Raw genomic sequence first — 13,376 nt, forward strand, 5'->3', positions numbered from 1 at the left:
TTTGACCATGTAGCTATAGTTACAGGCCACAGACAGCTAAGGGAACAGAAATTTAAAGATGAATGTAATAAGCAACTTTGCCCTGATTCTGTCTCCTTGGATAAACTCTGCTCACCACTTACATCTGAGTATTCCCTAGTCCTAGATAATTGACAGGCAGTGGGAGAAGGTAAAATCAAGAAGAAATTGAATCCTGAGTTGAAAACACTTCCTTTCCAAGAAAAATCCTATTTTATTGTGGAATGATGAAAATGCCTTGTTCCTTTGTTTAGATAAATTCCAACCATGTTTATGCCAATTTTACCACAGGGAGAAAAAGAGACTGTTTCTTTGAAAAGCCATTGACACAAAAAGACTCAAGTTCAATTTGGTTTTATCCTGAAGGTTTGAAGTAAAACAATTCTTCGTAAGGATTTATAAATAAGACATTCATTAATTAAGCTTCACAATATCGCTTTGAAGTGAATATTACTGAATTCATTTAACCAGTGATAGGATTCTGGCAGAGAAATTGAGCAATCAGACTCATTCGGTAAAGCATTTAAAAGCCTAGGGAAAAAAATTCCAGGAGTTCTCAATGCCTCATTCTCCATGTTGAATTGTTCTTAGGTTGGAATCAGATATTCAGCGTATTGTTGCAGTAGGGAGGGAATTCTGCTGTAATCCAGACAGAATTGGAAGTATATCCTAGACAAACTGCTTAGAGTATCAGTAGTTCCTATTTGAAATGGGTATCCTCTGTGTGTCGTGTCTAGAAGAGGCCTCTGGGAAGTCCACGGGTGCCCTCATTCCTTCCGCAAAGCTGAGTATCACCCTGACTCCTTCTCCAGCTCTGAGGCAACCTCCCTCCTCAAGGTCAGTGCTGCTACTGAACATGTGATGTGAACAACCCAAAAGCATCTTGAGTATTAAAGGCTTTTCCCCAAGATCAGCCTTGATGTAACTGTCTGCTTTTGATTCCTCTTTTTGCATAATCCACCAGTATCCACAGATATCAACTCACCGTTGATCCCCAAGTCCAGCCCTTTTCCTTGTTGCCACAGTTCAGTCTTATTCAGACCTTAATTATAGTACTTTGTAATTGCTATCTTCAACACTACTTCCCTTCAAATCTGTCCTTCTGCCATTGCAAAGATTTCTGTCATTTTGTCATGAAGAACATATTCAGTGCCTGCCCATCACCCTCTGGTCCATGTCACTCCTCCCTGTGAGTTTCAGATTCTTCTCCCCAGATGTCTAGAATACCTTATTCTCATCTCTTCCTCAGGCACAAAAAGTCTCTCCGGGTGTCCAGTGACACAGGCATTTTCTTTTGCCTGTAAGTCTTTGCTACAGTGACACATCCCTCTGATTTCTTTTCACACCTTCATGATCACCTCATCCACTGACCTTTCATTGATCTTGATGCCCCACTTTTTGTCCATGCTTTCCTTGTGCAATTACACATATTTATTTAATAAATACTTATTGCTATGTCCTAAGTACAAAGCACCATATGTAATAAGGAAGATACAGAGATAAGTATATATGCATCCTGAATCAAGGATCTTAACATCCTGTACAGAGGTTAAGGTGTAGAGGGGTAACATAAATAATCCTAATACATAGAAAGTATTAAATTCCTCTAAAACAATATAGATAATATGGGAGTTGAAAATGAGGAAAAAATTACTTCCATAAGATGAGCAAGAGCAGAATCAGGGAAGATTTCATGAAAGAAGTGGCTTCTTAGCATAGCCTTGTAGACAAATGGACCAGGCAAAGGTATTTTAAGTGTTAAAACAGTACCAGCAAAGGCATAGAAGTGGGAAGAGACCGGGGTAAGGCAGACAGGATGAAGTTCAAGGGACAAGACTGTAGAGAATACAGAGGGATATTTTGGGAAATAAATAAGAAGCAAGGTGCTCAGCAATGGAATGATAGGCTCAAGTGTCTAAACTATTGTTTTAAATCATTGAAAGCTTGTACTGTGGAGTGAGATGATCAGAGCTGAACTCTAGGAAGAGTAATCTGGCATTAGTACAGGCAAAGACAAGAAGTTATTTTAGGAAACTATTACAACCAACTCTGAGGAAAACAGAATTGAGAACCTGAATTAGGGTTGTCACAGAGGGAATGAGAAGGAAAAAAAACACATATAACAATGACTCCAAAAATTAGAATAAACAGAAATTGGCAACTGGCCGGATTCAACGATAAGAAAGACTGGGAAGCAGGAAGTGATTCTAAGATTTTATAGGATGTTGGTATATGGATGCACTAGACATATAGATGCTTCTTTACTCAGTCAACAAACACTCACTGAGTGCTACTATTGTCTGAATGTCTGTCTCCTCCAAATCTCAAGTTGAAACAATTACCAATGAGGCCTTTAAGAGATGATTGCAGAGCCCTCATGAATGGATTAGTGAGTTAATGGGTTAATGGATTAATAGATTATCATGGGACTGGACTGGTGATTTGAAGAAGAGGAAGAAAGATCTGGGCTAGCACACTCTTGCCTCCTCACCATGAGATGTCCCGTGCTTCCTTGGGACTCTGCAGAGTCTCCACCAGTAAGAAGGCCCTCACTAGATGTAGCCCCTCGACCGTGGACTTCTCAGCCTCTAGAACTGTAAGAAATAAACCTCTTTTCTTTATAAACAACCCAGTTTCAGGTATTCTGTTATAAGCAACAGAAAGCAGACTAAGACAAGCATTCTCTGGGTGCCCTGATTAGCCTGGAATTGGAGATATAGCAGCAAAGGAAAAGAATAGACCCTGTCATGAGGGAGATGCCAATCTGAAGAAAGAGCTAGAGACATGGACAAAGTGTGACAGATGCCACGGTAGATGCTGCCTCAGAATGCAGAGGGAGCCCACGGAATGAGTGGTTAAGTCACTGTTGGATGGAAAGCTCCTCAGTGATGCATTTGGTCATGTGCATCACTGTGGAAACCTCGCTGCTGAGAGCATTCCTCTCCCACTTTGGGTGCGTGAGTGGTAGCCTCAATTGAGATAAATACGTGCATTACATTGAATTCTTTCTTTCAGTGTTCATTGTTACCCAAAAAATGTAATTTCAGCTGCACTCATATCAGGTAATGATATAAGATTATAGGACCTGTGGTGGGAATGATGGGGACTGGCAGCTTGATGAAGTGAAAAGAGCTCTAAATTGAGTCATTAAAGCAGACTTCCTCTCTGGTTCTCCCACTGACCAGCTGAATGAACGGTAACAAGTATTTAATTTCTATTAGCTTCAGTTTTCTTATTTATAAAAAGATGATTTCAAAAAAGATACTTTACTTACATCATGTTATGTTGTAAAAATGAAAAGCAAAAACAATTTGCAAAATGTAAAATATTATATAGGTCTGAAATATTATTAACTATCATTTCCAGTCAAGATTTCTATAGAAAGCAAATGTCACACTCATAAGATTGGAGGAGAGTTTATTCACAAAGGCCTGTTTACAAAGTGCAGGCAGGGTTAGCGGAATAGTGCAGTCCTCCAGGGTAAGTAACATCAGAGGAGCTGTTATCATATCTGGGCCCAAAGGGATGAGAGGCGTGAGTTGTGCAGGAACTGGGAAAGAGAAAGTCGTGTGGGTTGTAGAAGACTGTCTGCAAGCAACATGGCAAAGAGGAGGCCCAGGAAATAAATACCTCACTTACTCTCCTCCTTTCCTCCAATCAGCTACCAGAAAGTCCGCTGGCCAATCAGGTGCCAGAAGCCAGAGGAGGAGAAACCCTACCGATGTCCTCCATCTAGGTCAGCCTCTGGGGTCAGCAAGGTGGCTGGAGAAGGCATCTGGCCCAATATCAGTGGTTATCTGTTAATCAACTTCAGTGAACATAAGAACCACCTGGGAGAGCTTGTCAGACATGCAAGTCCTAGGCTAATTACCCCGGAAATTCTGATTCTGTAGACCTGGAGAGATAGAGACCGGCAATGGCACCCACAGATTTTCACACACACATGGTCGGTGGACCACATTTTGAGAACACAGAGTAGACATTTAACTTCTAGATAGGTTAATAAGTTATTTCAAAGAATTTGGTTTCATATAAGATGCTCAGCTTAATCAACTTCTTTTTCCTTATCATGGGGGTGGGGGAGAATCTTAAGAAGAAGTTCAGACTAACCCTTCAGGAAAGAAGGCGTTTAATCCTCTCCGCAAGTGACTTACATATCCTAGAGACTGACCATGTGAGCCACAGAGGTTGCACTTTTGCTAGGGCTCATCATCTGGCAGAGTCCAAAAAGAGCTCTAGGACCTTCTTTTGCTTCTGGATGGTAGCACCCAAAAAAGAGACTTTGGCTACAATGTTACATTTCCTTATGTATTTGTTCAACCAAATTATACAAAATGTCATTCCATAAGAAAGAGTTCTTAATTTTTTATGGTATCCTATTGCACTAGTGTAAAGTTACATGACTATGCCAATTGTTGGGTTGAGGCAATTCATAACTGAAGCCAAAACGTTTTATTATTTTAGTTATACTAAGTTTCCATTTGTATTGTCAGGGCTAGGGCTCAAACCCTTCAAACCCATTGTACAGACTGAGTCACCAGACCCCTCACAGGTCAGGCTGGGTCACCAGACCCCTCACACGCAGGTCCACAAGCTACATAATTGGGAAAGATCCCGGCAGCCATTAGCAGACGACATGAGCTCAGTCCTCAGCAGCAGCAGCGGCGACAACCTCCTGGTTCCGGAGGCCCTGGCAGCAACAGCTTGCAGTAACAGCCTCCAGCAGCCGCCAGCATATGGCCCCCCGGGAGCATGCCGGGGGTGGGGGGGCCCTGTGGATCAAAGTCCCTCATCCTTTATACTTATGTCCATAACCCAGGACACCTGGCTGCACACGTCCAATTACATTAGACAATAGCCAAGGAACACCTGGGTGCACATGCATATTTACATCAGATGCTCGGCAAGACTCTGAACATTTGAGGGGCCCTGACCTTTTTCCTTTACTTTCCCTACAACTAAAAACTACTGTGTTTCCTCCGTCTTTGTATCCCCAGTACCAACAATCTGAGTACTGCACATGGTAAGTGCTCAATAAACATCAATGGCACCATTTTTTTGCTAAATAGAAAGGAAAAATGAGTGCAGTTTAAATGTATGTTGTAAAGTCTAGTAAGCACATCTAAAAAAAAAAAACCCCAAAACAAAAACAAACGTTCTTTTAAAATAGAGAAATTAAACTTTCATTTAAAACAATACCTGATAAAAGTTCAAAAGAGTTTTTGAAACTGAAAGAAATTGGGAAAGAGAACTCCACAAAATGTAGTCTGTCACTCCTCTCAGGCTCCCACCCACTGTTTTGCACTTCTGTGTAGTTGTTATTCAAAGTAACTGAATATTTTTAGAAATGGTTAACTTGTAAAGATGATGCAACAGTGAAATGCAGGCTTCTCTTTTAAGTATACTTTCATGTTTCTGTCAAACATACCTTTTCACATGTGTGTCACTCGCAAAACCAAATCTTAGTAGCTAGATTACCTAGCTTCAGCCTGAGAGTGAATTTATTTCATCCCAGCATACACTGCCCGTGAGACACCTGTTCCCTGCAGAAGACATTAGGCATTTTGCACACACACGTATTCTTGGGGGCAGGAATCACAGCTGTTTGTAATTTTACTGTAACTGTAACCCTGCGTGTGGAATAGAACTAAAATAGTTATAAGTCGTTAAAATTAGGAATCGTGCAGATGATTCTTTCTTGGCAAGGCCTCAAAAGTGTAAAATAAAGAACAAGACAGTTATTCAATAATTTCTAAAAACATTGAGCAGTTTTATTATTTTCTGCATGTGAATAGTGTTTTCAAGATTTCCTTCCATAGAATGAAACAGCCTATCACCATGGGAAAAGTTTTCTTTACTTAACCTCTTTTCCTACTTTTATATCAGCACTGTAAAGAGATAATAATTAATTTCTGGACTCTAAAATGCACTCATTTAATCTGACCTCTGGTCAGTGAAAGTGAGTTCTTTATCTGAAAGAAAATAACCCAAATACCATTATGTTGTTATCTTAAACACTCTTTGGTTGGCTAATTGTGATTAGATATATGGTACTAATTGTTTTCTGATGGTTTCTATGTTAATGCGGCTGCTTTCTGCTTCAAGTAACAGAAGACCCAAGTCAAAACGGCTTATAGAATGGAAGGATTTATTCTGTCTCATTACAAGGATTCTCAAATAAGGGAGCCCATAGAGTCAATTAACTCAGCAGCTCAATCACATTATCAAAGATCTAGGTTCTTTCCATCTTTATACTCTTTCATCTGAATTTCCAGAGACTGAAAAAGGACAGTGTATCAGTTAGGGTTCTCTGAGAAACAGAACCAGAAAGATATCTATCTATCTATCTATCTATCTATCTATCTATCTATCTATCTATCTATCTATCTATCTACATAATCTCTTTCTGAAGATAGATATATATCTATATATAGATATAGGTAGATAAGTATCTTTTTGAAGATATATATATATCTTCTGGTTCTGTTATATATATAGACACATGTGTGTGTGTGTGTGTGTGTGTGTATGTATAATTTCAGGTAATTTGCTTATGCAATTGTGAGAACTAGAAAGTCCAAAATCCATACAGTAAGTTAGCAGGCTGGAAACTCTTGGCCAGGTGCTGATGCTGCAGTCTTGAGGCAGAATTTCTTCTTCCTCAGGGAAACAGTTTATCAAAGATGGTCTCCTTTACTTAAAGTCAACTGATTGTAGGTGGTAACACATCCATAAAATACCTTCATGTTTAACTGAATAACTGGGTACTATAGCCAAATTGACACATAAAACTAACCATCACAGACAGTTTCTTCCTTGTACAACTTTTTCAGAGCAAAGAAGCCTTTTCCAGAAGCCCCCCTCCCCCCAACAGACTTCCTCTCAATTTTCATTGGCCAGTGCTGGGATCTATACCCAGCATAAGATCAATTCCTTGCAAGGAGATTGAGATCAAGATTGGTTTAAAACAATTGGGTTTTACCTGAGCCATGTGGAGCAAGAGTGGATGTTAGTACTAGATTTGGGCTGTGCCATCTGGAAGAAGGGGAAAGTTGTTCCTGGGTGGGCAGAGTATCTGGTACATAGAGTGAGCTGGATGAATATCTGAATGAGTAAAGAAGTCAATGAATGAATGGTGACGCATGTGGAAGATAGTGAATGCTGCAGATTTTCTCCAAATATATACCCTGTCAAGACATGACTTCAGCAGGAAAACAGTGTATATGATGTATGCATGAAGTGTGTCTCTTGTTTGCATAATACCATATTCAAAGCTTTGCCACACACTGCTAAGGATTATCACTCATAAATACTAAGTGAATGCTAACTGTGCTCTAGGGGCTGAACTGAAAAAGAAAGTCAGAGAAATCCCATTCTAAATTTATAAAGTAATTTAGTACATTAAGTGCGATGCTTTCCTGTTGATATACTTAAACTCCTAATTCTACAACCCACACTAATATATTGTTTTCTGATAAATAGGACAACAGTGTAGAGAAATCTCCTAGGAAAACAGAGAACCTCACATGGGGACTATGAATTGCTCTAGGGAGTATCAAGGTGTGCTGAGAAAAAAAAATGATGCTTTTCTTGTTGCACCTGTTATGGAGTTCTTTGTTTATGTTCAGTTATCTTGCCAGGGCTTGTCAGACCAAAAGTCTGAGTTCATTTGACATGTGATGTAGGAACAAGATGGAAACATGTTCAGAATAAGTGAAATACTGATTTATCTAACACACACAAACTCACACACATACACACACCAGCACCATTACCAGGACCACCACCACACCTAGAACTTACTACTATTTTTTCATTACCTTAGTAATTAGGAACTGTTATGTTCCTTTTGTATTAATTTTTCTGGGGAAAAAAACTTTTCAGCTAGTCAAAAATAAATTATTGTGTTCCAGCTGTCTGAATAAAATGCAACTTTATGTTTTAAAAATATTATTGAGGTTAAGTTAATATATTATTAACTAACTTTCAGTAATAAAATAATAAAAGGTTGTTTTACATATTACATAATAGTTAGAGGAGAGGCTTTTGAATGTTTTTGCCACTAAAAATGATAAATGGATGAGGTGATTGATACATTAACTACCCTAACCTGATTATTATACAATGCATATATGTTTCAAAGCATCACATTGTACCCCGTATGTATGCATAATTATAATGTGTTAATTAAAATTTTAAATAAATAAATTTTAAAAATATTTTTGGGGGCTGGCCGGTTAGTTCAGTTGGTTAGAGCAGAGCCTTGTAATACAAAGGTCAAGAGTCAGTTCCCCAGCCAGCCACTAAAATAAATAAATAAATAAATAAATAAATAAATAAATATTTTTGGAAACATGAGAGGAGCTTCTGTGGCTAAGAGGGAGTCTGTAACTAATTCCTCTTTCTTAAGCACCTTGAAAACCATGTCCCCTTCCTATCCCTTTTTTCTGTGTGGATCCTGGCCAACCCACTGCCACAGTTCTTTACTCTTCCTAAGATGTAGTTGGTTTCTTCCCATGAAAAATAGAACAATAGTTTTCTGAAATGCCTTAGAAGGTTCTAGATAATTATTTCCAATGTCCGTTTTTTCCTACTAAAATGTGATATCCTTGGGAGCCAGAACTATACCATTTTTATCTTTATTCCTAGGTGCTCAATAAATATTGGCTGGTTTAGGTAATGAAATATCCATGCCACATCAATCAGGGTTGTACCCCAGGTATTTATTAAAGCATATCACTCTAGCACCTATATTCTGATCATTCATTTGTGTTCCTGCTAGAAAGCCACTTTACTATTCTCTTTCATACTTGTTCTTCCCAGTGGGGCTGTCTTAAGCGGGAAACTCTGGAGATGATTTTGGTTTTAGACCTTGCTTTTGGTCACTTACTTTTAAATAAGATTGGATTAGGCATGGACAAGACTGCTAGATGAGGCATTTCCAAGGTAGGAGGTTGCTAGTAAGTAATTATAGTTGAGACATACTGATAATGAATCATCATGCATTGCCTATCATGATATGGTGATCATTTAGAGGTCTGAATAAGAAGTTGAATTTAACCAGGAAGGATAAGAATCCATTGGGAAACTGTAAAAAAATGTTAATAATGTAGACCAATTTGACATGGGTGTATTAGTCTGTTTCTGTTGCTTATTTTAAAAAATACATGGAACTGAGAATTTTATAAGAAAACAAAATTTATTGCTTACAGTTTCAGAGGCTGGGAAGTCCAAAGTCCAGGGAACATATCTGGCAGGGGTCTTGGTGGTGGCCACAGTGACCCAGGGGTCTCACACGGTAGAAATGGCAGAGCAGAGAGAGAGCTTCTCGTGTACTCTCCTTTCAAAGCCTTCCAAACCACCAATAAACCATCAACTTAATCACCTCTTCAAGGCACCACCTTTCAATTACTGTAATAGGATTTCCCGTTCTCAACAGTTACAGTGGGGATTAAGTTTTAGGTGGAGAGTCAATCCAAGGAAGTGGGGGAAAGCAGTGGTAATTGAAAGAAAGTTTAATTAGCAAAAAAAAAAAAAAAAAAAAAAAAAAAAATTAGGCCCTGGCACAAATATTTCCATTGCACCAAAACAACAATGGTAGGTGTGTGTTTTTAAAAGGGTGTGGTTTGTAAAATGACCTTCTCTCTTATGATTAGTTGAAAAGCTTTCTGGATGTGATTATCAAGTGCTATTTTAGTGAGATTTGAGAGAAAGCCTGATGATCTGGAAGCAGAAATAGGACTGAGAAAGGCAATCCAGGACCAGAGAGGGTATGTGAGTGGGTGAGACAGCAGCAGGGGTCACAGATGAAGAGAGGAATGAGGAAACTCAAAGAGCAGGTGTGCGCAGGAGGGACTTATACAGCCCAAGTTCAACATCTGGATACCTATGAAAGAAAAGCAGGATCATACACACTGTCATCTTGAAGTTACTCCTCAGAATTCTGAGCACATAGAGAAGATTTAATATCTTTAATTTAATTTCCTGTTAGAGAACAAAGGAATAGGGTGCTAAAATGCAATCATTACACCCTCGTTGCTGGGTGTGCCTCTAAAAGAACAGAGGCCAAGAAGGCAGCTCTTAGATGCTGATGCTGCAAGAACTTATTGTGGAGACATTTGAAGACTATTTGAAATTTCCTTGTTACTTTTGAAACCTGAAGTGAGAAACTTTCCAAAAATGCAATGGGTAGAGGGACAAGGAATATATTTTAATTTACTAGGTTGTAGGGGAACAATAGACATTTTTCTAGTATTACATTGTCTGTGCAGAGAAGTTTAAAATATTTGGTGTCCCTAAAAATTGAGAATAGGGGTTTGCAGCTGTGGTGGGCAGTGGGCCCTGAAGTGGGGACGAGAGGACAGGTAGTGTGGCACATCATTCATCTACCCATCCAGGAGATGAATGGGATGAATGGAGTCTCACCTGCCTTCCTTGCTTTGAGTTTGACTTCTAGGTGTCAGTGACAATGCAGGTAGCCCTTGGCATATTGTTGGGTGAACTCGCTGGAATTACACATGCTCATACAAACATAGTGCCAAAGTACACCTCGATATCTTGAAAGTCAATCTGTTTTTTCCTAGAATCCACAGGATTTGGAGTTCTAGTCTCTACCTTTGGATTTTCATCTGTTGTATGAAATTATCAACCTCCAAAGAATTACTAATACAATTTTTCCCCTTAAAACAAAGCCCAGATGTATCACTGTAGGCATTATGTAATGTTCTATCAGGAGAACGTGAGGTATATAAAGGAGTATGTGTTCTAAACTGTAAAGTGCTACCTAAATATAAGACTTGTTGCAATAAGCTTTGTAATGAAAGGGGGACTGTGATTGAACTGCAATTTGCAGTTTCTGGAGCCTGCTTTCAACTTGTTTACAGTTTCCTTGATATGCTGTTTAATTGTTTTAAGTTCTCCAAGTACCAGGAAATGTTTTTGTACTCTTTCTTCAGTACATCATCAGAAAAAATATTTGAGTCAGTTTCACGTGAAAGTTAACATAGATAGAGGGTATATTTTTTGTTCGGGGACATTAAAGGCAGATATTTGGGGAAATGGTTTTAAAAGAGTTTGGCATCTGCCTGAGTTAACAGGTCCCACCAGCTGCCCCCCTAGTCTGTCTCTCTCAGCTCCTCTGGCATCTTCAAGAAGCGTGTATAGAGGCACTGCTCACTGACGTCAGTCCCTCCAGCAGCCTCCATGCCTGGTCAGGGCCTCTATAAGTCTGGAGAGGCCCATAGTCACTTTATTTTTAGACTCTTGGTAACTTAAAAAATGAGGAAATACTACAATAGGGTTAACAAAATTATGGTATATTTTAAATGTTTACACTTAAAGAATGAATGCCCTTAGTACACCTGAATAGTTGCAATGACTTCATAGCCTTTTTCCAAATGTCAACACTCTAAACTGAAGGTCCTTCTTGTATGGAAGCCTAGGCCAAATGGCCTTCCTGACTGTTCATCAGCTGAGTGCATGGGTCTCTCTGCTCACCCTTCCGAGGGACTCCCTATCTGGGCCACTGAGGCTCATATATACAGCCCTGCATATACACGGCTATGCCCTTGTTCACTGCTGTTCTCAAGGTGGCAGTGTGTGTTACCATTTCACAACTGGGAGAGCCCCTTTGTCTCCTGGCTGATTGCAGGCTGCTGGAACTTTTTACAGAGAGAGAGAAAGAGAGAGAGAGAGAGAGAGACTACTGACAACAAGTAGGTTTTCCCCCTGAAAATTTCCATGTTGAGAAGATATGTATTCTACACACATCTTTGTTCTTGTTTGCACATTGTAATGCCTTTAATATACCTGAGGATTCTTTGACCTAATGAGGTTCCTCCCAACCCATGATTCACTCCACATGCCCTATGTATCTCCTGTCTCACCATCAGCTCAGAGCGATTGGAAGAGACTAAGAGATTAAGTTCTGAAAATCAAGCCTCATCATAATGGAAAATCCAATTAACTTTAGATACAGTAACTGCATACCAGCTGCAGCACTGTAATTTTGTCTTCTGTGAAAATGGTTTAGCTGTTCATTAGACAGCATGTCAAAAATTAAACGATGCCAGTTATTTTCCTTGTCCCAATATCTAGCCTTATCTGGGGAACTGTATTAGAAGACTGATTACTGATATACATTTTCACTGGAGGTAGTTCCTGGAATCTTTGTTTTTTCCCGTTTTAGCTTTCCTTGTGTGTCCTGGTGTGAGAGACAATGATTATCTCTGGGGAACTCAGACTGAACTACTCTTCAATGATTTGGAGATTGTGAGATGATGATGTTGATAATGTTGATATCATTTTTAGCTTCCCTATGTGAAAAATGACATTAAATAGTGATATCATCAGGCTTACTCTCTCAGCTGCTTTGTGAGAGAAATAAGAAAGTAATTGTCGTCGCTGCTTACAGGGAGGGAAACTGAGAGGCCGCATGACTTGCTCAAGTGTTTCTGTGGGGTTATTGGTAAACTAGAAGCAAAAGCCAGGTCTTGACACCAAGCTAAGTGTTCAGCCTCCAAATTCTGCCTTCTCACATTGGAGAAGCTGACATGCCCCAAGTTTCCATTGCATGCCCTGTTTTCATAACTTTTGTACAGATCTGACTTAGTTGTACTCAGTAAAAATATCCATTCTTAACCACAAAATTGTGAAGGATAGAAAGATGATTAAGTCATAATCCCTGCCCTCCAAACGGTTAAAAGAGCACCACAGATACAAAGCAAAGAAATAACTAGCATGTGAGACATACAAGAAAATTATTTTAAAGCCTTCTGCATGTGGGTAAAATATAAATAATAGGGGTGTGTGTGTGTGTGTGTGTGTGTGTGTGTGTGTGTGTACATTCTTGTAAGTGCGGGTGTGGTATGGAAGTTAAAGGAGATCTCGTTTGGGTGGGCGTAAAGGAAAATCAGGAAATGGGGAAAGAGGGAGGAAGGCTGGGCTACACTGCCCTCTCCTGCGGATTCTTTTGGTTTAGCCACAGGACCTTCCCCAGGCAGAGTTTCTCCAATTTAATGGTGTGTATATGATTTAGGGAACTTCTTTAAAAATGTAGGTGCATGGGCCCTGCCCCAGACATCCAGCTTCCATGGGTCTGCAGTGAGATCCTGAAATTTGCATTTTTAGCAAGACTCCGTGTGGCTTAGGGTCAAGCTTTGGACTACACATTGGGAAAGAGTGCTTGAAGATCATGCCACTTGCCAGTTTTAAGGAAAGGAGAGCACTGACTTGGACGATATGGACAGTGTAGGCATCCACCAGTGGTGGTCCTTATATCATGGTAGAGTAGGACTGACAGAGGAAAGAGGAAAGGAAAAGAGAGCTAGGTAATTAACACAGCCTTCTTAACAGCTCAG

At 39.6% G+C, this 13,376-nt stretch overlaps 1 pseudogene; it reads left to right on the forward strand.

The window, feature by feature from the left end:
- The first annotated feature begins 4,654 nt into the window (after positions 1–4,654).
- Positions 4,655–13,376, forward strand: part of LOC134369301 (ATP-dependent RNA helicase DDX18-like) — a 106,515-nt pseudogene continuing 97,793 nt past the window's right edge.

This window comes from Cynocephalus volans, chromosome 1 (assembly GCF_027409185.1).
Source record: "Cynocephalus volans isolate mCynVol1 chromosome 1, mCynVol1.pri, whole genome shotgun sequence".
Classification (NCBI taxonomy): Eukaryota; Metazoa; Chordata; class Mammalia; order Dermoptera; family Cynocephalidae; genus Cynocephalus; species Cynocephalus volans.